The 24157-nt window shown below is 48.8% G+C and overlaps 9 non-coding genes and 1 pseudogene across 9 annotated transcripts; all 10 read right to left on the bottom strand.

The window, feature by feature from the left end:
• Positions 1-2894: 2894 nt before the first annotated feature.
• Positions 2895-2976, bottom strand: TRNAC-ACA (transfer RNA cysteine (anticodon ACA)). Its single transcript has one exon. It is a non-coding gene; the product is annotated as a tRNA-Cys (tRNA).
• An 88-nt stretch (positions 2977-3064) lies between these two features.
• TRNAA-AGC (transfer RNA alanine (anticodon AGC)) lies at positions 3065-3146 on the bottom strand. The gene has a single exon. It is a non-coding gene; the product is annotated as a tRNA-Ala (tRNA).
• A 4954-nt stretch (positions 3147-8100) lies between these two features.
• Positions 8101-8182, bottom strand: TRNAS-AGA (transfer RNA serine (anticodon AGA)). The gene has a single exon. It is a non-coding gene; the product is annotated as a tRNA-Ser (tRNA).
• Positions 8183-8271: 89 nt separating this feature from the next.
• TRNAS-AGA (transfer RNA serine (anticodon AGA)) lies at positions 8272-8353 on the bottom strand. The gene has a single exon. It is a non-coding gene; the product is annotated as a tRNA-Ser (tRNA).
• An 89-nt stretch (positions 8354-8442) lies between these two features.
• TRNAS-AGA (transfer RNA serine (anticodon AGA)) lies at positions 8443-8524 on the bottom strand. The gene has a single exon. It is a non-coding gene; the product is annotated as a tRNA-Ser (tRNA).
• An 89-nt stretch (positions 8525-8613) lies between these two features.
• Positions 8614-8695, bottom strand: TRNAS-AGA (transfer RNA serine (anticodon AGA)). The gene has a single exon. It is a non-coding gene; the product is annotated as a tRNA-Ser (tRNA).
• Positions 8696-8784: 89 nt separating this feature from the next.
• Positions 8785-8866, bottom strand: TRNAS-AGA (transfer RNA serine (anticodon AGA)). Its single transcript has one exon. It is a non-coding gene; the product is annotated as a tRNA-Ser (tRNA).
• Positions 8867-8955: 89 nt separating this feature from the next.
• On the bottom strand, positions 8956-9037 carry TRNAS-AGA (transfer RNA serine (anticodon AGA)). Its single transcript has one exon. It is a non-coding gene; the product is annotated as a tRNA-Ser (tRNA).
• Positions 9038-17183: 8146 nt separating this feature from the next.
• Positions 17184-17265, bottom strand: TRNAS-AGA (transfer RNA serine (anticodon AGA)). Its single transcript has one exon. It is a non-coding gene; the product is annotated as a tRNA-Ser (tRNA).
• A 76-nt stretch (positions 17266-17341) lies between these two features.
• On the bottom strand, positions 17342-23551 carry LOC144098138 (uncharacterized; annotated as a pseudogene).
• Positions 23552-24157: the final 606 nt, after the last annotated feature.

The raw sequence follows: 24157 nt of genomic DNA, 5'->3' as shown, positions 1-24157 counted from the left end.
GAAGCTAGCAGTTAGATAGCATTTGAGGAGCGATTGAGAAAAATGGGGGAAAAGCAGTGGGCTAGGAACGTTTTCAGATACCTGTATATAAGAAATGTTGATACGAAATGGAGAAAGCGAACTAGAAAATTGACCAGCAAATATCTGAACAGCAGTTGGGGGCCAAATCAGCAATTATCGGTTAAGAAAAAGGTTAAAGAAACAGAGAGAGCTCTGTGTAAAAGAGTAATGCTGACGAAATCAGCACTGGGAACATAAAGGATTTTTAAACAAGAAATTGCCAAAGAAAATATCTATGATAATTGTAGGCGAACCTCTTTGTTGTTTGAGGCCAGGACGGGAGTTTTGCGGACTAAGACATATAGAGTCAGGCACCAGGAAATAAGACACGTTGTGCGTTGCGTGCGGAGAGGAGGAGGAAACGGAAGAACACTTGATACTTTTCTGTAAAGGGCTTCACCCTACAGTGGAAAGTAGCGGGGCTGATTTATCCAAGGCATTGGGGCTTAAGGACAGTGAAGGGAAAGAGAATTTAGGCGGGTAGAAAGAACCAAGCTAAGGTTATCTGACTGGTGGCAAAAATCAAGAGAAGAGTAAAATTTCACAAGTCAGGGCAAGTGGCTTGAGCCACCGCCTGATTTAAAGGGTTCAGACGTATCCATCCATCCATCCATGCATTGTCACTAGTTGTCTGCGCATTCCACTGTGAGTTAATGTGGAGAGATGGACGTCCACTTCGAACAGCGTGTGAACATAAAATTCTGTGTGAAGCATGGCAAGACAGCCACACAGATGTATGAGCTCCTTCATGACGATTACGGGAACGAAACATCACCACGGGCGCATGCTTTTGAGTGGCACAAGAGGTTCGTTCCGTGGAGAACGTCGGTGGAAGACGACACAAAGCGGGGGCGCACTTCAACCTCATGGAATGAAAACAGCGTGGCTCGGATTAGGAAAATCGTACAGCAATACCGCACCATTAGAGTCCGCATGCTATCAGATACTCTTAACATTAGTAAGACAACATGCCACTAAATTTTGCGTAAGAACTTGGAGAAACAAAAGCTGAATGCCAGACTTGTGCCGCACTCCCTCGCACAGGACCAGAAGGACACGCGGGCATCAGTGAGCACAGATTTGCTCTCCGAGACAGAGAAGGATGCTGCATTCGTCGACAGTATCATGGCTGAAGTCGAAACATGGTGTTTTCATTAGGATCCTCAAAGAGGCAGGCTGCCCAATGGCGGTCCACAAGCTCTCCGGCGTCGCGAAGGGTGCGGCGACAGAAGTCCAAAACAAAGACGATGCTGATAGTTTTTTTTTCGATGCCAGAGGTGTCATACACCACGAGTTGGTCCCACAACGGCAGAGGCTGAATCAGGGGTTTTATATCCTTGTCCTCCAACAAATACGTGATGCATTGCGACGCTGTCGCCTTGACTTATGAGCATCTGGACAATGGAGCCTTCTCCACGATAACGCAAGGCCGCACATTTCTCTCAGCGTGACAAACTTTCTGCAGCATTACTGTACTTCCCCATCCTTTATACTCGCCTGACCTCTCCCCATGCGATTTTTTCCTGTTTCCTAGTGGGAAGAGAGCCGTAAAAGATAGCTGTATGGGGAGCGTGGAGGCCATTCAAGACGCCACGACAAAGGAGCTGACAGCCCGACCGAAAGAAGCGTTTTCCAACTGTTTCCAAGACCTCAAGAAGCGTTCGAGGCTGTGTATAGACTGCAAGGGAGACTATTTCGATGGGTTGCTGCAGAAATTATTTCAATGTTAAAAATAATTTTTTTAAAGACGCCGTCTCGGAAATTTACGGACAAAGGTTGTACGTCTTCCTACACTTCTAACCTTATGTCACATGCATCGGAGCCACCAATCTTCCTATGGCTTTTGCTAATTTTCACCGCAGATTTATTTACATGACCATTGTTATCTCTAAACCCTAGTGCCTCAGGAAGAGTGACTGCGCCTGCATCGACATCGGGATGGATACCATCACATTTCAGTATGAGGTGTTCTATTGCTTCTACAGATTTACCACACACAGCACATGTGTCATCTTCGTTAAATTTGTTTTTGTAGCTGCGCGTTCTAAGACAACCTGATTTAGCTTCAAACAGTAGGGCACTACCTCTCGAGTTATCATAGAACACTTCCTTCGTGATCTTCTTTTACAGTATCGATGTAGTTCTACACTATGCTTCTTTTCCATTGAATTAATCCATTTTTAACTTCCACGTTTTTAACCTGTCCTTTAATGTTCTTTCTCCGTCCTCGTGTCCGGCGTATACTTACTGCTTAGGTTCCTAATTCTTTTCCGCCATTGTGAGTCAACGTTCTTTCTGTATAGGCATTTAAATACCTTAGCTGCCCACCTGTTATCGTCCAATTTCCTCAGGCGTTCTTCATATGGTATTTTACTCTGAGTTTCCCGTGCTTCGAACGATGCCTAGCCCATAATCCCGCTGTACTGCCTCGTTTGTGGTTTTCCCGTAGGTACCTAGTGCTAATCTTCCAACAGCTCTCTCATGTACTTCTAGTCTCGGCTGACCTTCTGCCGTTAAGCACAGAACTGCATTCCCGCAGTACTCTGGTACGAACGGCGGCCAGCGGCGCTATGACTTAACTTTATCACGCCATCCTCTGTTCACTTTAGAAGTGGAAGAATCTGTACATTACGCCTAAGATCAATAAGATAGCCTGAAAAAAAAATGAAAGTAATGCTTGCAGCTGAAAAGAACAGCACAATAAAGTAATACAGAGGGCGGTCTTAATATTCAAGCGATTGCAATTGCATTTAACACCAGTCCAGAAAGCGAAACGTAAAAGAACAAACCAAAGACGCGCAGAACCGTGTAGCGGAGCGAAAAATAAAGATTAGCGCAGTCGACAGGATTCGAACCAGTGCAGCGATACCCCAATGGAATTGTAGTCCATCGCCCTAACCGCTCGGCCACGACTGCTGTTCTCCGAGCTATAGGGCAAGTGTTCTACTTCTTCCGATGTATGACCTGTATCAGAATAAATAAGGAAGCACCGCTCATCCGGGCACGCAGTTCACAGGATTCGAACCTGTGCGGGGAGACCCCAATGCATTGCTAGTCCACCGCCTTAACCGCTCGTCCACGACTGCTTTTTTTTCTTTATTGCCGGGCTTCAACAGAATACAACAAAAAGCATACACGGGCAGACACCCAAACTACAAAAAGGTAGCCTACAGCCCCCAGAGGGCCAGGCCTTGTCAGTTTAAAATTCCCTGAGTTCTGTCAAAGGTTCGAGCTTTGAAAGCCACTCAGGGTGAGATGCTTGTGTTTTCAGCACCTCAATGAACTTGTGCATTGTCTCACGGAAATACAATCGCGCAGGCCACGCATCCGGGTCACAATGAAAGCCTGCCATTCGGGAGCGCCATATGCTATGGACGCCCGCGAGCATTACTAAATCCAACGGCATGCCAACTTCTTTTGCTGTAGGCAGGAATCGGATTCCATACGGATCCAATGGTAATTCTTTTTTGATGGTCCTTTGAAGGACGTCCCAAAAATATACCCCTTCCCAACAGTGCAAGAAAACGTGGTCGATTGTTTCTGGTTGTTTACATATAAGGCAGTGGGATCCCGAAGGTAGGTAAAACTCCTTTTTTTTCTTGGAAAGATTTTACAGACAGAGTCCCATGGTGAAGCTTGAAGAAGAAATTTTTTGTTCCCGGTGGGACCTCCATTTTTTTTCACCCGTTTCAGGACATCTCTCCCTGGGATTCCGGAGCATATTGCCCTGTACATTGGTTCCGGCAATAACACGTCACATACATCCTTGTACAATGTTTTCCGCTGAACAGCACTTAAATAATTTTTTGAAATTCTCGCCGTCAAAAACCTGACGCTGAACACAACCTCTTTAAGAAAACCAAAAATACCTCCAGTCATAGTCTCCGTACCAACAATGAAATCTGGCACAGCACGCCCGAGCCTGACATGGCATACGGTACGTAGAAAGGGATCTTTAACGTCTCGGAGAAACACAAATCTGTATGAACAAGTGCCCCAGACCAAGTCCCCCTACCTTGACGCTCCTGAACAAATTTGTCCGGCTGCACCTCTCCCATTTTGAGGCCCAAATAAAGACAGCGAAAATACGGTGCAGCTTTTGCACATTTAACCGTGAGCAGTGGAGTACTTGCATCACGTACCAGAGCTTGCTTATCAAAAACAAATTGCACACAGTTGCTCTTGCAAATACAGACAAATTAGCACTTTTCCATTTTTCGACTTTCTCACGCGTTTCTTCAACTTGTGTTTTCCAAAAAGGCTCAGTGTCCCTGTAAAATTCGAGTGGAACACCTAAGTATTTCACGGGTGTTGTCACCCAAGAAACGGTGGCGAAAACAGCTGCAGTTCACGACCATTCTCCGTGCCAGAATCTTAGGCACTTGCCCCAATTCACCAAACTTCCGGTGACCTTACTGAAACCCTTTACTGCTTCAATTGTCCTGCTTATGCTATCTTGGTTAACGCAGAAAACAGCAACGTCATCTGCCTATGCTAAGAGCTACACTTCTGATTCCTGTACACGGAAACCATGAATAGCCCCGTTTGCTATAATGTTTAGGCAGAGTGTTTCTATATAAATACAAAACAGCAGGGGGCTGAGGGGACAGCCCTGGCGTACCGATCTCTGCACAATAATGGGGGCCCCCAAGACTTGTTTACTATTAACCTCGTAGTACAGTTACGGTAAGCCATGGCCACACCCTCTCTTATAACAGAACCCACGTTAATGTAAGGAAGAATGCAAAGCAGCAATTCGTGCGCCACACAAACGCCTTCTCAAGGTCAATCTGAAGAACTGCGACCCGAGCATATATTGCGTCACAACACTCAAGCACGCACCTAGGCTTGTGAATATTCTCAACAATGGAACGCCCCTTGATCCCAAACGTTTGGTGAGGTCCGACTATTTTATGCATTACGGTCTGTAGCCTACCTGCAAGAACCTTCATATAAATTTTGTAGTCGACATTTTTGAGGGCTATGGGCTTGTACGATGTTACCTGTCTGAGTTTTTCTGTTTGATCGGTTTTTTGTATGAGCACAGTATGCGAGGATGCATATGATGTAGGCAGAGCATGCAACACATACGCTTCATTAAATACCACTGAGAGGAGCGGTGCTAGTTCCTTCTTAAAAGCTTTATAAAAAGCCGCGCTCAGGCCGTCAGGCCCCGGCGACTTTCCTGAGTTTAATTTATCAATAGCCTGTTCCACTTCTTGTTCGCTAATTGGCAGCTCTAATCTTATTCTGTCTGCGTCATCAATACGTGGCATGGCCCCTAAAAATATCTCCTTAAATCTGCCCATGTCAACATGCCTTGAAGCGAAAAGCGCTTGATAGTAATCAAAAAAAGCCTTTGCAACGCTGTCATCGTCAGATGCAGTGGCACCGTCCCATTGAATTTCCGCGACATGGTTTCACCGAGCGTGCGCCCTTTCCATTCCTAACGCCCGTTTTGTGAGTGTTTCGCTCGCGGCGAATTGCTCAGCTCTCGCGCGCACAAGTGCGCCGCGATATCGCTCTTCCTCTATCGTTTCTAGCTTTTGTTTGGTTTTTCGGACGTCTTCACTGAAAACACCCGGTGCCTTGCATTCCTGAGCTAAACTTGTCCAGTAAGGACTTCAAATGCGCCTCGCTTAACCTTTCTTGAAAACGTATGCGGCTGGCCCTTTCTATTGCATACACTTTTATCTGCTGTTTGCAACTTTCCCATTCTTCTTCAGCTGCCCGATTGCCATTAACGGTTATTTTATTAATTTCCTGTTCTGCAAACTCGGTGAAAATTTCGTCTTTCAGAAGATTATTGTTGAATTTCCAGAGGTCCCACTGGAAAGAGTTTTTACGTTTTACCGCGCCTATACTACATTTCACCAAGCAGTGGTCGGAGAAAGTTGCAGGAACAACATCGTAGCTGTGACACTTTGGCGACAGGTCGACCGCTACATATATTCTATCAAGGCGGGCATGGCTACTTCGTTGGAAGTGAATGAAAATCATGCCGCGCTTGTATACCACATATTCAGTCACGTCGTCCAATGCAAACTTATCGATCAAGTGACGGAGAAGTTCGGTGCTTTCATCGCGGTGGCACCGCGTGCTGGTTTTGTCAGCCGCGCTCAAGACACAATTAAAATCTCCCAACAATATCAGGTGTTTTTCTGTGCGTAAGAAACGCTGAATGCTCTAAAAAAAAGCTACCCTATCCTCGCCCACGTTAGGTGCGTAAACGCAAATTAGTCGCCATTCAGAGCAGGCGAAAGCAAAATTCACTACTACACAACGACCCGAAGGGCACGATGTGTACGCCTGCACCTCGAGGCTAGGCAGCTTTTTTATAAACACAATGCATCCGGCAGATGTGTCGACGGCATGGCTCACGACCGCATAGAATCTTGACGTAAAACGTTGCACGATGCTCTCGGTGTCTTGTTCCCCTTCCACTTTGGTTTCCTGAATAGCAAGCAGACCGATATTATGATCTGTTAAAATGCGGTGCACTTGGCTCTGCTTCCTCTTAGCGGCAAAACCTCTAACATTGAGCGTTGCAAAAGTCAAGGAGGTTGCAGAAGCCATATTTAAAAACGCGTGAAGACGCCGAGAGCACCGTGCTCACCTTTCACGTCTAGAACGAAGCTAGACGCCGTTGCCACCACCGGAGCCGTCAGGAGCGGATGCCTGGTTTTGCTGCGGAGGCAGTGGAGGCGCCTTCTCGGCGACCCGTTTGCCTGCCGCAAGGTTGGGCGTTGGCCTGAGTGTTGGTCGCCTGGACTGGCCTGTCTTCGCTGGCGGCTCCTCAACGCCGCCATCTGCGGGCTTGTCCCCTTCGTTATCGGTCGGGTCGTGAGGTCGCTTGACTGGGGCGGCGACGGTCGTCACACTGGCGCCGCTCTGGTCCATCTGTTCCTCGCTGGTCGGTGGTTGGTTGACATTTTTAGCCGGATGACTGGTCCCGTCGCTGGATGACCCTTCATTTGTCCCAGCAGGGATTACCGTCCCCGGTTTCTTCCCACCGCCGCTGGCCGTGTTTCCGTCGCCGCTCGGGTGCCGAGAAGACTGCGTCGTCACCGCCGGTTTCGCCGTCATGTCGGTTCCCTTTGCCGCCTCTTCTGTCTCGGCGACGTCCATAATGTGCTCCGTCGTGTCGACTCCCATTGCCAGCCCGGTTGCCACTGCGTATGTGCGGACGCAGTCACTGTCGGCGTGGCCGTAACGCCTGCATTTCGAACACCGCGGCACTTTACACTCTCGCCGAACGTGACCCGTGCCATGACAGTGCAAGCACTGCATCGGTCGCCCCGGCGCCACAACAAGGGCCAACTCCCCGGCGAAACGTATCTGCTGAGGCAGATCGTCGACCTTCAAACCAGGTTTCAGTTTTAGGAGCACAGTTCGTGTTGTAGATCCCTTGTCGTGGACGCCTTGGACGCGCCACCGTTCCCGTGTAACTTCGGTTACCTTACCGATCGCAGCAAACGCCGTCCGGATATCTTCGTCGGCCACGCCTTCCAGCATCTAGTGGAGCCGTAGCTTGACTTGTTGGTCTTCCGGATCGATAATAAGACATCACCGTCCTTTCACTTTGAGTTCCTTGAAGGCGAGAAGCCTCTTGGCTCCTTCAGCGGTCTTGAAAGTCACAGCCCAAACGTGGTTGATTTGGTACGCCCCCAAAGCCACCACGTCAGGGAGCGTACCAGCCTGGGCCAGCGCATCACGAAAATCCTCGACCCGAAAGGGCCTAATACGAACATCGCCATGCAGAAAGAGTGTGTTTAAAACCACACGTCCGGTAGGCAGCTGCGGCAAGATCACCTGATAATCCGTATCGTCGTTTCCTTCGATCCTGTTTCCGCGGCCAGCAAAGCCCGCTGTCGCCGCTCCGCCGGAGCTCATGATCCTGCGTCCGTCACGCTCGGTGGCCGGAAGTAGAATGATGCTCGGCCACGACTGCCGTTGTCCGAGCTATAGTGCATTTGATCTGATTCTTCTCACGTATTATCTATATCGCAATAAAAAACGGAGCCACCGCTCGTCCGGGCACGCAGTCGACAGGATTCGAATCTGTGCGGGGAGACCCCAATGGATTTCTAGTCCATCGCCTTAACCGCTCGGCCACGACTGCCGTTGTCCGAGCTATAGCGCATTTGATCTGCTTCTTCTCATGTATTATCTATATCGCAATAAAAAACGGACCCACCGCTCGTCCGGGCACGCAGTCGACAGGATTCGAACCTGTGCGGGGAGACCCCAATGGATTTCTAGTCCATCGCCTTAACCGCTCGGCGACCACTGCCGTTGTCCGAGCTATAGAGCATTTGATCTGACTCTTATCACGTATTATCTATATCGCAATAAAAACCGGAGCCACCGCTCGTCCGGGCACGAAGTCGACAGGATTCGAACCTGTGCGGGGAGACCCCAATGGATTTCTAGTCCATCGCCTTAACCGCTCGGCGACCACTGCCGTTGTCCGAGCTATAGCGCATTTGATCTGATTCTTATCACGTATTATCTATATCGCAATAAAAACCGGAGCCACCGCTCGTCCGGGCACGCAGTCGACAGGATTCGAACCTGTGCGGGGAGACCTCAATGGCTTTCTAGTCCATCGCCTTAACCGCTCGGCCACGACTGCCGTTGTCCGAGCTATAGCGCATTTGATCTGATTCTTCTCACGTATTATCTATATCGCAATAAAAAACGGAGCTACAGCTCGTCCGGGCACGCAGTCGACAGGATTCGAACCTGTGCGGGGAGACCTCAATGGCTTTCTAGTCCATCGCCTTAACCGCTCGGCCACGACTGCCGTTGTCCGAGCTATAGCGCATTTGATCTGATTCTTCTCACGTATTATCTATATCGCAATAAAAAACGGAGCTACAGCTCGTCCGGGCACGCAGTCGACAGGATTCGAACCTGTGCGGGGAGACCCCAATGGATTTCTAGTCCATCGCGTTAACCGCTCGGCCACGACTGCTTTTTTACTGCTTTTTTTTCTTTATTGCATTTTGACAAAGGGTACATACAAAAAAAACATGTCAGCAACACTTGTACTAACACGGTGAGTTAAAATTTTTTCAGTTCAACCAAGTCATCAAGCATATTTATCCATGTTGGCTGATCAGGCAGTGCCCGATACACTTCCCTCAGACTTATGACACCTTCAATGAAATGCTCGCGTAGATATCTCACAACTACATCCGCATTGTTGAATTGTGTCCTTGTTTTCCATAAACTATGGAGGCCAAGGAGCATAATAGTGTCATAAGAGATGTCCTGTTTTCCTACCGGTAAAAACCTGATGCCATAAGGATGTAATGGTAAGTCTTTCTTTAAAGTTCTTTGAAGCACATCCCAGAAAAAAATAGCATCCCAACAATCCAAAAACACGTGATCTATTGTTTCAGGTTTTTTACACAAAAAACAGTCTGTCGACCAAGGGACAATGAGACCTTTATCATGCATCCATGTTTTTACCGACAGTGTGCCTGTGTGAAGTTTAAACAAGAAAGTGTTTAAAGATGGGTACACTGGCATTCTTTTAACCCTTTTGAGCACATCTGCTCCTGGGCCTCCACAATATGACAACCGGTAAATGGGTACAGGGAGCATTGTTTCTATCAGATCTTTGTACAGATTTTTTCTAGTGACGTTGGAGAGGTACTGCATTGAAAATCGCACCTGTAACATCTTGTACGCAAGCACAACTTCGCGCAGGTAACCTCTCACGGTACCACGCATCTCTTCAACCGAGCATACTACAAATCCTGGTAGCAATCGACATAAACGAACTTGCATAACAGTGCGAAGAAAAGTGTCGTTCTGGTCGCGAAGATACATAAAGCGAGACACACGATTTGTCGTACAAATAAATGAGCCAGACCGAGACCTCCTCTCTTCTCGGGCATGAATAAGTTTGTTCGGCTGGTTCTTTCCCAAGTCGACGCCCAAATAAAAACGGCAAAAACCCTGTGAATTTTTTGACTACTGATCCGCGTGGCGCCCAACACATTCAAGACATACCATATCTTGGAGATGAGAAACAGGTTACACACGGTGGCGCGCGAGAACATTGACAGTTGTCGCCCCTGCTCGCACTGGCCTTTTCCTGTGCAATTGCCGCCTGTTCACTCCAGTATGGTTCGGGTCTGTTATAGCAATCCAGCGGCACTCCAAGATGCGTCGTCGGAGTAGTGGCCCATCGAAGTCGAGAGTAGTAGTTTGGCGTTTCCTCCCAGTCACCATGCCAGAATCCATAACTCTTCTCCCAATTTATTTGCGCCCCGGTGCATTTGCAAAACTCCTCAACGACCGCCGTGGCTTCACAGATACTCTGTCTACTTGAGCAGAACACAGCGATGTCGTCGGCGTAAGCCAATATTTTCACGTGAGCTGACAGTAACCTGAAGCCAGTTATACGGTCAGATTTTTGTAAAGCCAGACAAAGGGGCTCGAGATAGACTGCGAACAAGAGGGGTGACAATGGACATCCCTGCCTCACTGAAGAGCGTACGTGCAGGCTTTCAGTGAGCTCCCCATTAACAATGACGCGCGTTGTGCAGTTTTCGTACGCCATTCGTACGCCCTCTGATATTACACAGCCGACATTAGCATGATCTAGCAAGCTGAACAGAATATCACACGGTCAAAAGCCTTTGCGAGATCTAGCTGCATCATTGCCACCCTGTTGCCAAGTGCGTCGCAACATTCAAGAACACTTCGCGCTGTGTATATTAGTGGCGATGCTACGACCCTTGATACCGCAAGTTTGATGACTCCCCACTAACATTTTTATGACACCCTGAATTCTCTTTGCCAGAACATTCATGAATATCTTATAGTCTACGTTGTTGAGGCTTATCGGGCGATAAGACCCCACCAACAGACGTTTTTCTGGCTCAGAGAACTTCGGTATGAGTACAATATGCGATGTTGTGAAAGACAAAGGCGTACGTTTTTTCTCATATGCTTCGACAAGAACTTTAATCAAAATCTGGGCAGTCTCTGTCTTGAAATGTTTGTAAAAGGCGGCTCCTAAATCATCATGGCCGGGTGCTTTACCCAATGGCAGTTGATCTATTGATTCCTCTTAACTCTTTAACGGATATTGGCTGTTCAAGACGAATTCTGACTTCATCGTCGAGCCTTGGCATAAGCGATAAAAAACCTTTTTGGAAACCTGCCTCCGCCCTTCGCGTGTGACCCAGCATCTCGTTGAAATGATCTCTGATTACGCGCTTGATAATATCGTTATCGGCTGACACCTCGTCGCCGTTTTGTATCTGGCGTATTTCTTTTTGGCAGGCGTATCTTTTTTCATCGCCTAATGCGCGCTTTGTTGGCAATTCACCTGTCCACAGTTTCTCGGCGCGTGCGCGCACCACCGCTGCGCTGTACTTACGTGTAGCTATTTTTTCCAACTGCGCTTTTGTATTTATTTCTTTAAAAAAGTTCCTGGCTGAGTGTTTTCTACACTAATGATCAGCGCAAGCTGCTCACGCAGCTGGGTTTCCTTCTGTTTTTCTTCAAACCTTATAACACTACTTGTTTCAATTGCCCTCATTTTGACAAACTGCTTAAGTTCTTTCCACTGAACAGCGCAACTTGCCGGTTGCTCCATGAGCAGCTTTTGTAGCTCTTTTCCTACTCCACTGACAAAGCGTTCTTGCTCCAATAACTTTATATTGAGTTTCCATAAAGCCCAATTAAAGCGCTTTTTAAGGCGACTACTGCCGAAGTTTGCAACCACTAGGCCATGGTCGCTAAATGGCACCGGTTTGACTTCGTACGAAGTGCACAAAGGAACAAAGTCTGTGGGCACATATATCCGGTCCAGTCGAGCATGGCTATCTCCCTGAAAGTGCGTGTACTGCGGACGCGTGCCAGTCATGCAAACACTTCGTACATCCTCTAAACAATAGTCACTGGCAAGAGCATTCAAGAATTCTGCACTCTTATCACGTACGGCCGAATGCTTGGCCCGGTCGACTGCCTGACAAACACAGTTCATATCTCCTAAGAAGAGAACAATCCTGTCGCATTTTAAAAACGACTCAATTCGCTCAAAAAACAATTTGCGTTCCATTTCTACATTTGGTTCATACACACAATTCACTCGAAAAGGCAGGTCAAAGTACAAGAAATCGGCGACCAGGAGACGACCGCTTTCAAACGAAAAGAGCGACTGCGTAGTTATGCCTTTGTTGTTTCTAATAAAGACAATGCAACTACCTGAGGCACCGACAGAACGACACACGCACACATCAAAGTGCGCACGAAAGGTAGACACCAATCGGTCAGTCGCTTCTTGGCTTTCAATTTTTGTTTCCTGGATTGCAGTTTCGTGAAGGTCGTTATCAAGAAGAAGCCGACTGAGCTGGCACTGTCGCCTTCTCGCTCCGAGGCCTCTAACCTTTAAGGTGGCTACACGTAGCACTTCGTGTAGGTTAGCTGCCATTTCGAAAACAAAGGGTGCCTTATTCTATTGTATCTACCTTCGTATTACACCCGGTGTGAAGTCCCGGTGTGAAGCTTGAAAAAGAAATTTTTTGTTCCCGGTGGTACATGCATTTTTTTCACCCGTTTCAGGACATCTCTGCCTGGGCCTCCGGAGCATATTGCCCTGTACAATGGTTACGGCAATAACACGTCACATACATCCTTGTACAATGATTTCCGCTGAACACCACTTAAATAATTTTTAGAAAATCTCGCCGTCAAAAACCTGACGCTAAACACAACCTCTTTAAGGAAACCAAAAATACCTCCAGTCATAGTCTCCGTTCCAACAATGAAATCTGGCACAGCACGCCCGAGCCTGACTTGGCATACGGTACGTAGAAAGGGATCTTTAACGTCTCGGAGAAACACAAATCTGTTTACTATCTGCCGTATGAACAAGTGCCCCAGACCAAGTGCCCCTACCTTGACGCTCCTGAACAAATTTGTCCGGCTGCACCTCTCCCATATTAAGGCCCATACAAAGATAGCGAAAATACGGTGCAGCTTTTGCACATTTAACCGTGAGCAGTGGAGTACTTGCATCACGTACCAGAGCTTGCTTATCAAAAACAAATTGCACACAGTTGCTCTTGCAAATACAGACAAATTAGCACTTTTTCATTTTTCGGCTTTCTCACGCGTTTCTTCAACCTGTGTTTTCCAAAAAGGCTCAGTATCCCTGTAAAATTCGAGTGGAACACCTAGGTATTTCACGGGTGTTGTCACCAAAGAAACGGTGGCGAAAACAGCTGGAGTTGACGGCCATTCTCCGTGCCAGAATCCCAGGCACTTGCCCCAATTCACCAAACTTCCGGTGACCTCACTGAAACCCTTTACTGCTTCGATTGTCCTGCTTATGCTATCTTGGTTAACGCAGAAAACAGCAAAGTCATCTGCGTATGCTAAGAGCTTCACTTCTGATTCCTGTACACGAAAACCATGAATAGCCTCATTTCCTATAATGTTTAGGCAGAGTGTTTCTATATAAATACAAAAAAGCAGGTGGCTGAGGGGACAGCCCTGGCGTACCGATCTCTGCACACTAATGGGGGCCCCCAAGGTCTTGTTTACTATTAACCTCGTAGTGCAGTTACGGTAAGCCATGGCCACACCCTCTCTTATAACAGAACCAACGTTAATGTAATGTAGAATGCAAAGCAGCAATTCGTGCGCCACACAGTCAAACGCCTTCTCAAGGTCAATCTGAAGAACTGCGACCCGAGCATATATTGCGTCGCAACACTCAAGCACGCACCTAGCCTTGTGAATATTCTCAACAATGGAACGCCCCTTGATCCCAAACGTTTGGTGAGGTCCGACTATTTTATGCATTACGGTCTGTAGCCTACCTGCAAGAACCTTCATATAAATTTTGTAGTCGACATTTTTGAGGGCTATGGGCTTGTACGATGTTACCTGTCTGAGTTTTTCTGTTTGATCGGTTTTTTGTATGAGCACAGTATGCGAGGATGCATATGATGTAGGCAGAGCATGCAACACATACGCTTCATTAAATACCACTGAGAGGAGCGGTGCTAGTTCCTTCTTAAAAGCTTTATAAAAAGCCGCGCTCAGGCCGTCAGGCCCCGGCGACTTTCCTGAGTTTAATTTATCAATAGCCTGTTCCACTTCTTGTTCGCTAATTGGCAGCTCTAATCTTATTCTGTCTGCGTCATCAATACGTGGCATGGCCCCTAAAAATATCTCCTTAAATCTTCCCATGTCAACATGCCTCGAAGCGAAAAGCGCTTGATAGTAAAAAAAAAAAGCCTTTGCAATGCTGTCATCGTCAGATGCAGTGGCACCGTCCCATTGAATTTCCGCGACATGGTTTCGCCGAGCGTGCGCCCTTTCCATTCCTAACGCCCGTTTTGTGAGTGTTTCGCTCGCGGCGAATTGCTCAGCTCTCGTGCGCACAAGTGCGCCGCGATATCGCTCTTCCTCTATCGTTTCTAGCTTTTGTTTGGTTTTTCGGACGTCTTCACTGAAAACACCCGGTGCCTTGCATTCCTGAGCTAATAACTTGTCCAGTAAGGACTTCAAATGTGCCTCGCTTAACCTTTCTTGAAAACGTATGCAGCTGGCCCTTTCTATTGCATGCACTTTTATCTGCTGCTTTCAACTTTCACATTCTTCTCCAGCTGCTCGATTGCCATTTACGGTTATTTTATTAATTTCCTGTGCTGCAAAGCCGGTGAAAATTTTTTCTTTCAGAAGCTTATTGTAGAATTTCCAGAGGTCCCACTGGAAAAAACTTTTACGTTTTACCGCGCCTATACTACATTTCACCAAGCAGTGGTCCGAGAAAGTTGCAGGAACAACATCGTAGCTGTGCCACTTTGGCGACAGGTCGACCGCTACATATATTCTATCAAGGCGGGCATGGCTACTTCGTTGGAAGTGCGTGAAAATCATGCCGCGCTTGTATACCACATATTCAGTCACGTCGTCCAATGCAAACTTATCGATCAAGTGACGGAGAAATTCGGTGCTTTCATCGCGGTGGCACCGCGTGCTGGTTTTGTCAGCCGCGCTCAAGACACAATTAAAATCTCCCAACAATATCAGGTATTTTTCTGTGCGTAAGAAACGCTGAATGCTCTCAAAAAGAGCTACCCTATCCTCGCCCACGTTAGGTGCGTAAACGCAAATTAGTCGCCATTCAGAGCAGGCGAAAGCAAAATCCACTACTACACAACGACCCGAAGGGCACGATGTGTACGCCTGCACCTCGAGACTAGGCAGCTTTTTTATAAACACGATGCATCCGGCAGATGCGCCGACGGCATGGCTCACGACCGCATAGAATCTTGACGTAAAACGTTGCACGATGCTCTCGGTGTCTTGTTCCCCTTCCACTTTTGTTTCCTAAATAGCAAGCAGATCGATATTATGATCTGTTAACATGCGGTGCACTTGGCTCTGCTTCCTCTTAGGGGCAAAACCTCTGACATTGAGCGTTGCAAAAGTCAAGGAGGTTGCGGAAGCCATATTTAAAAACGTGTGAAGACGCCGAGAGCACCGTGCTCACCGTTCACGTCTAGCACGAAGCTAGACGCCGTTGCCACCACCGGAGCCGTCGGAGCGGATGCCTGGTTTTGCTGCGGAAGCAGTGTAGGCGCCTTCTCGACGACCCGCTTGCCTGCCGCAAGTTTAGGCGTTGGCCTGAGTGTTGATCGCCTGGACTGGCCTGTTTTTGCTGGCGGCTCCTCAACGCCGCCAGCTGCGGGCTTGTACCCTTCGTTGTCGGTCGGGTCGTGAGGTCGCTTGGCTGGGGCGGCGACGGTCGACACACGGGCGCCGCTCTGGTCCATCTGTTCCTCGCTGGTCGTTGGTTGGTCGACATTTTTAGCCGGATGACTGGTCCCGTCGCTGGATGACCCTTCACTTGTCCAAGCAAGAATTACCGTCCCCGGTTCCTTCCCACCGCCGCTGGCCGTGTTTCCGTCGCCGCTCGGGTGCCGAGAAGACTGCGTCGTCACCGCCGGTTTCGTCGTCACGTCGGTTCCCTTTGCCGCCTCTTCTGTCTCGGCGACGTCCATAATGTGCTCCGTCGTGTAGACTCCCATTGCCAGCCCGGTTGCCACTGCGTAAGTACGGACGCAGTCGCTGTCGGCGTGGCCGTAACGCCTGCATTTCGAACACCGGGGCACTTTACACTCTCGCCGAACGTGGCCCGTGCCATGACAGCGCAAGCACTGCATCGGTCGCCCCGGCGCCACAACAAGGGCCAACTCCCCGGCGACACGTATCTGGTGAGGCAGACCGTCAACCTTCAAACCAGGTTTCAGTTTTAGGAGCACAGTTCGTGTTGTTGATCCCTTGTCGTGGACGCCTTGGACGCGCCACCCTTCCCGTGTAACTTCGGTTACCTTCCCAAACGCAGCAAAAGCCGTCCGGATATCTTCGTCGGCCACGGCTTCCAGCATCCAGTGGAGCCGTAGCTTGACTTGTTGGTCTTCCGGATCGATAATAAGACATCGCCGTCTTTTCACTTTGAGTTCCTTGAAGGCGAGAAGCCTCTTGGCTCCTTCAGCGGTCTTGAAAGTCACAGCCCAAACGTGGTTGATTTGGTACGCCCCCAAAGCCCCCACGTCAGGGAAAGTACCAGCCTGGGCCAGCGCATCACGGAAATCCTCGACCCGAAAGGGCCTAACACGAACATCGCCGTGCAGAAATAGTGTGTTTAAAACCACACGTCCGGTAGGCAGCTGCGGCAAGATCACCTGATAATCCGTATCTTCGTTTCCCTCGATCCTGTTTCCGCGGCCAGCAAGGGCCGCTGTCGCCGCTCCGCCGGAGCTCATCATTCTGCGTCCGTCACGCTTGGTGGCCAGAAGTAGAATGCTTGGCCACGACTGCGCTTGTCCGAGCTATAGAGCAATTGTTCTACTTCTTCTCACGTATGATCTATATCTGAATAAAAGACGGAGCCACCGCTCGTCCGGGCACGCAGTCGACAGGACTCGAGCCTCTGCGAGGAGACCCCAATGAATTTCTAGTCCATCGCCTTAACCGCTTGGCCACGACTGCGCTTGTCTGAGCTATACAGCAATTGTTGTACTTCTTCTCACGTACGATCTATATCTGAATAAAAAACGGAGCCACCGCTCGTCCGGGCACGCAGTCAACAGGATTCGAACCTGTGCGGGGAGACCCCAATGGATTTCTAGTCCATCGCCTTAAGCGCTCGGCAACGATAGCTTTTTTTAATGCTTTTTTATTGAAACAAGCACGACACATTGCTAAAACAACGTGGCCTGCTTCGGCCGGTCACAAGTTAATATTTCTTAAGTTGCACCAGTTCCTCGAACACACTCAACCATGCAGGTGGGTTTGCCTGTGCCCTGTACACATCTCATATGTAACACACACCCTCCAAAAAGTTCTCTCTTACAGATCGAAAAACAACATCAGCATTCCGGACAGCCATTCGAGTTTTCCATAAACTATGGAGGCCCAGAAGCATAATCATGTCGTAAGGGGCGCCTGTGTCATCTATGTCTACCGGTAAGTAGCGAATGCCAACTGGTGTTATGGGTAATTCCTTTTTTAGTGTCCGTTGTAAGACATCCCAGTAAAATATCGGGTCCCAGCATTCAAGGAACACGTGTTCTATAGTTTCAGGCTTTTTGCGAAGCAAGCAGTTGGTTGTCCATGGTACAAATATACCTTTGTCTGCAAGCCACGTCTTAACCGGCAAAGTACTCGTGTGTAGTTTGAAAAAAAATGTTTTTGTGCTTGCCTTGACTGGCATCTTTTCAATTCTTTTAAGAACATCTTGCCCAGGGCCTAAAGTATTTATTGTACGATACAGAGGCACAGGCATTATGATGTCTATCAGATCCCCCTAGAAATTTTTTTCTTTGCAGCGCTAAGGTACTCTAGTGAAAACTGAACCTTAAGGAATCGCACAGAGTCCAAAACTTCTCTCAAGTAACCTCTAGCACCATAAGTTGACAGTCCTACAGTAGACACTATAAAATCTGGCAGAGCCCTGCTCAGACGAACCTGCATCATGGAGCGCAAAAAGGGGTCGTTCTGATCCCTCATAAATATAAATCGCGACACAAGCTGGCGAACAAATAAATGTGCGAGACCAAGACCGCCATTTCGAACAGCTCGAAACAAATTGGTTCTCTCAACCCTCTCCCAACTTCAACTCCAGAAAAATACAGCAAACACCCTATGCATTTTTTGTACATTTACACGCGACATAGCCAAAAACTGCATAACATACCACACCTTCACGATTAAAAACATGTTGCAAACTGTTGCCCTTGCAAACATCCACAAGTCTCGTCCTTGCCATGCCCTTGCTTTTTCCTTCACTTTTGGCGTCACCTCATTCCAATAATCAGTGCTCTTGTCAGAGTGCTCTAGAGGCACACCCAAGTAGCTTGGTGGCACGGTTGTCCACTGCAAATTCGCGAACGCCGGCGGTGTAAAATCCCAGCTTCCATGCCAAAAGCTGAAACTCTTCTCCCAATTAATCTCAGCAACTGTTAGCTGACAAAATCGTTTGGCGACACCAACAGTTTCCTGAACACTTTCGCGGTCACTGCAAGGAGGAGGAAAAACATTTATTCAGAGCACAAAAACTGGGTGGGTTCAGTACGAGAACCCATTGGTCGTCATAATAATCCGGCCCCTCTCAACCAGCAATTTCTGGTCGAGTGGGCTGTGGCTATGAAGGGTTGCCTCCCAGCGCTCATGAGTCAGATCGGGATTGCTGTCCAAGTCTGGGTTTTCTTGACATTCCCAAACCGCGTGAAAGAGTGTGCCAACTGCTCCACAGAAGGGGCAGGACGAATGGTATGTTTCTGGGTACCATTTACTCATTAGGTAAGGATTGGGCAGAGTATTAGTTTGTAGTCGCCTGATTATGTGCTATTCATATTTACTTAGGGTTTTGTGAGGAAGAGGATATTTCCTTCTTGTGATCTTATAGTACTCCGTAATTTCTGCGTAGCTTAGTAAGGGTGAGGGGTTGTCAACTATGTCAGAGAGAGGCTGCGTGCCAGATGCTCGGAGGAGTTGAGCTCGAGCAGCTGTGTTGGCCGCCTCATTGCCCGTCGTTGAGAGGTGCCCTGGCGTCCAGAAGATCTGGATGTTGGAAGGATTAGACCTTTCCAAAATTTCCCAACACGGAGCGCCAACGCGGCCTCTGAGGTAATTGCGTACCGCTGCTTGTGAGTCGGACATAGCCGTTGCCTCGCTGTTCTTTGATATCGCTAGTGCGTAGCTGCTTCTTCAGCCGATGTGGTATCCACCGCTTGGATAAGGCTGCTTGCAATGATATCCCCCCGGGGTGAAACTGCTGCAATTGCCGCGACTCCGTTAACGGGTCCAGCCACATCGACGTAGATCGTGTCCTTGTTTCTATCCCAGCGCTTAGAGAGGTGTCTAGCTCTGGCTAGTCTCCGTCCTCTGTTATATTAATCATCCATGCGTTTTGGTATGGGGTGAGTCGTAATGTGTGATCTCATCTGCATGGGCATGTCGATCTTGTCAGCGACTTCCCGGGGTGGACTGATTCTCAGCTTCTGTAATCTTTTCCTGCCAGGCTTAGATGTTGAGAGCCTGACAATTTGATTTACACGGTGGGCCTCTATTAGTTCGTCGATGGTGTTATGGATCCACAGCTGTAGTAAGCGCTTAGTGGATGTGCATAAAGGGAGTCCCAGCGCCGTCTTAACTGCCTTTCGAATAATAACATCTAGTTGGTCTTTCTCCTTTTTGCTAAGCCGTAAGTACGGGGTGGCGTATGTTAGTTTAGAGAGAATGAAAGCCTGAACTAATCTTAGGGCCTCCTTCTCCCTTAGCCCATTTCTTTTCTTGATTACCCGGCGTAGCATTCTAGAGACTTGTTCGGAATAGGCTTGGAGCTGTCTGATTGTAGTGGTGTTAGTGTTGCCGCTGGGTGTGATGCAAAATACAGCTATGTCGTCTGCGTACGCAAGGATTTTAACATTAGATGACTGAAACCCGAAGCCATTAATTCTCCCGCTGTTAATAAGATTTAAACAGAAGGGCTCGAGATAAGGCGCAAACAGCAAGGGTGAAAGTCGGCATCCTTGCCTAAGGGAGGAACGCACAGGCACGGCTTCACTCAGGTTCTTATTGGCAATGATGTGGAGAGAACAGTTGCTGTAAACCATCTTAAGGCCATCTTGTATTACACTGCCCACATTCACTTGTTCCAGGACCGATAACAAGACATCGTGTGCCACGCGATCAAACGCCTTCGACAGGTCTAGCTGCATCATTGCGACCCGGCCCCCGAAGACTATACTGCGTTCAAGAATACTGCGAGCAACGTGTACATTCGTGAAAATTGTACGGCCTTTCACTCCGCATGTTTGGTGCGGTCCAACGAGCTTCGTGATCACACTCTGCAGCCTTCGTCCTTGAATTTTCATATAGATCTTATAGTCAACATTTGTGAGGGTTACCGGACGATAAGCCCCCACTGACTGCTATTTCTCTCGGTCATCTGTATTAGAGATCAATACTATGTGAGCAGTGCGAAAGGAAGGTGGCATTTGATTCACTCTATATGCTTCTGAGATCATTTCATATAAAACCAGGCTGACTTCTTCTCTGAACGCTATACAAAAAGCAGCCCCTAGACCATCCGGCCCCAGTGTTTTCCCAAGTCGTAATTCATCTATAGCCTTCTGAACCTCCTCTAAACTATTAGGCCGTTCTAGGCGAGCCTGTGTCGCCTCGTCTAATCGAGGCATGAGCTGCAAAAAATCGTCCCACTGCCTGCTCTTCACGCTTTTTTCATTCCCTATCAGCTCTTGGTAATGGTCGACAAACGCCTGCTGAATTTCTTCTTTATCAGTTGTTATTCTGTTGCGGTAACGAATATCTGTCGGATTTCATTTTGTGCGGCATACCTTCTTTCATCGCACAACGCACGCTTATTGGGAGTTTCTCCCGCCCACAGCTTTTCAGCGCGCGCCCTTGTCACAGCCGCCCGGTACTCATCTGTTTCCAGAGCTTCTAGCTGGCTTTTAACTTCTCGGATTCCTGTTATGTGCAACCCGAGCGCTGCTGTTTCCATGCACGGCAAAAACTTTAATTGGCACTGCAATTCTTTGATTCTATTCTTTTGATCTTGATGAAGGATAGTTCCCCTTTCTATCGCTACCATCTTGACGGTGTTCTTAAAGTTTTTCCACTTATCTGCGCAGCTTCCTGACTGGACGGACGACACTTTGGTCACTTCTTTTTTAACTTGTTCAACGAAGGCTTCGTCTTCTAGCAATTTCACATTTAGTTTCCAATGTTTACAGTTGCAGCGGGTGTTAACGGCTTTATTCCCAAAGGTTACCATCACAAGGCTGTGGTCGCTGAATGAAATGAGTTTAACTTCATATTTGCTACACACGGCCACAAATCCTATGCATGCGTACACTCGATCTAGACTCGCATTGCTGTCGCGTTGGAAGTACGTAAAGCATGGCTGCGAGTCATGGGAGAACACCCAGCAAAGATCTTCCATGTCGTGTTCTTGAATTATTGCATCCAGGTACTGTGCACTCTGATCACGCACCGTGGCGTTCGGCACTCGATCCCCTGACATGCAAACGCAGTTAAAGTCACCCATCAGCACGACACTTATCTCACAGTTCAAATACGGCTCGACTTTTTCAAACAAACTAATACGCTCCTTATGACTGTTAGGAGCGTAGACACAAATCACTCTCCAAGAATATCCAGAAAAGCTAAAATCCACAACCAGTAACCTTCTTCCTTCGGACGCAACAATAGTTTCATTTGCAATGCCCACGTTATTCCTCAGAAATAACGCACAAACACCGGATTTGCCAACCGCGAGACATATACCGACACTGTATCGGGACCGAAAATTTTCAACCATGCGCTCTGTGTGTTCCTGGCTCTCAATCTTTGTTTCTTGCAATGCGATTATATCCAATTCATTTTCTAGGAAGAGGCGACTGACCTGGCACTGGCGTGTCCTCGGAGCCAGTCCCCGCACGTTCAGCGTGGCTACGCGCAGTGGCAGGTGAAACTTTGCTTCATCATCATTTTTAAAAGCACCCACAGTTCGGGCACTGCTCACCTCGGGGCACCCCGACGCTGCAGAGGGTTACGTGCGCTGGGGCTTCGCGGACCTTAAGCTGAGCCTGGCACTTGCACAGCCCACGGCCAAAGTTTGACGGTCACGCACAGTGTTCCCTTCCATAGCTTATCGTCGGCACCGTTGCACGTTGATCCGGACCCGAAGGCAGCGCGTTACCGCAGTGGCAGCGCTATTTAAGCCCGGGATACATGGAGCGTTTTTTGGGCGATTTTCGCCCGACGGCACGCATTTGACGCCCTGCCTCGAAAAAAACGCCCGCCGCCGCCGATCTGGCCCCGCCAGATATTGACGCGCGGCGTTCGGAGAGACCGGAAGCGGCAGCCGGAGCAAGCCAATAGCAGCGCAGAAAGCCCGCTCTTCCGGTTTGGCCGCCTCCGCCGCCGCCGCCGCCAACATGGCCGCCATGGCCGACGAGCTCTGCTGTGTTTATTGCACGAAAATGTTGTTATCGTGAAAATAAACGCTTCACAAGACATGAAATGTCACTTTTTTTTTGGAGAACAGGACCGAATCTTGGATCGAAATGCCCGCTTTTCCTCCCTGAAGCGAAGGTGCCGAAGAAAACCGCAGCCGATGGTAGCCACGGCTGAGCGGGCATCGAAAGGTACGCAACCGCATGCATTCGAGCACGCAAAACCACGTATATATCTATGCACGCGTGCTGCAAAAAGTACAGTGGTGTCTAAATGAACAATTTCGTTATTCTGAATAAGGAGTCAGCGTCGCTGTTCTCAAAGAGCTCCTCGCTCAATGGTATTTGCCACTTGTTGATCATATTGCTTCCGCGCTGAGAGATACGCGGCGGCGGGCTGCCGCTTTTTCGCTCCATGTATCTCCGGCCGGGCGTCGCGCCGCCGCGACGTTTTCTGCCGCGCGAACATCGTCGGAAAAAACGTCGCATGTATCCCGGGCTTTAGGCGCCGCTTCTGCTGGTCTTCTGCCTGGTGGAATAATTGGCTTTGGTTTGAAGGACGGCCGTCGCGTCGGCGCCGCTTTGGTGGGTGGCTCCTTCGATGTTGCGCCGTCTGTTGATTGGTACTCCTGCACTGTTTCAAGATGAGCGCGCTTTGTGGCCAGAACCGCAGCGTTTACCATTGCGATATCATTATTCTTTTGTCCTATGTGCGACTCCTGCACTAGGCTCAAAGGAGTTTTAACAGTAGGCTGCTTCTCTTCGCTTGCCTTCTCCTCAGGGGCGTTTTGTGCCACTTGAGGTGGCTTCGCCGAACTTGTCTCGCTATGCTCAACGCTTGAAGGTTGAGCGCTCTTGTCGTCGGCTGCTGCTCTCCCTCCAGCTGGCCGTGACACTTCCTCAGCCTCCACCTCGTCCATGACATGTTCAGCCACGTCAATATTCCTTGCAGGTCCTGTCATGCTCGCGTACGTCGGTACACATTGGCTTTCGTCATGATCAAACCGGCGACATCGCGAGCACCGAGGTACGCGACAGTCGCGACGAATGTGGCCCTTCCCTTGGCATCGAAGGCAGAGGGGGGGGGGGGGGGGGGCTCCCAGCGACTACCAAAAGCGCAGGTTCGCCGGCAATACACAGCTGGTGAGGTATGTCCTCAACGGTGATGCTCGACTTCAACTTCAGGCTTAGGTCTCGGGTTGTTGACCCTTTTTTCCGTTACGCCGAACGGCATGAAGGCCGCACGCACTTCTTCGTCAGTCACGTTGTGAAGAACCCAGTGCACTTTAACACGCACCTCTTGCTTGTCGGGGTCGATCACGAGACACCGGTGCTCCTTGACGCTAATGCTGCCGGCAGCGAACATTTTCTTTACTCCATCAGAGTTCTTAAACGTGACCGCCCACACATGATTCATTTGAAACGCCAACAGGGCAACGACCTCGGGAAGCAGTTCCAAACGGGCAAGGGCGTCCATGTAGTCCTCGACCCTATACGGCTGCGCTCGAACGTCGCCGTTCAAAAATACAGTATTAAAAACAATACGACCTTTTGGGAGGTGGGGCAGC

The sequence above is a fragment of the Amblyomma americanum genome, chromosome 7 (assembly GCF_052857255.1).
Source record: "Amblyomma americanum isolate KBUSLIRL-KWMA chromosome 7, ASM5285725v1, whole genome shotgun sequence".
In the NCBI taxonomy this organism is placed as follows: domain Eukaryota; kingdom Metazoa; phylum Arthropoda; class Arachnida; order Ixodida; family Ixodidae; genus Amblyomma; species Amblyomma americanum.
Note: the sequence above shows the minus strand (reverse complement) of the source record. Positions and strands in the feature narration are given on the sequence as shown.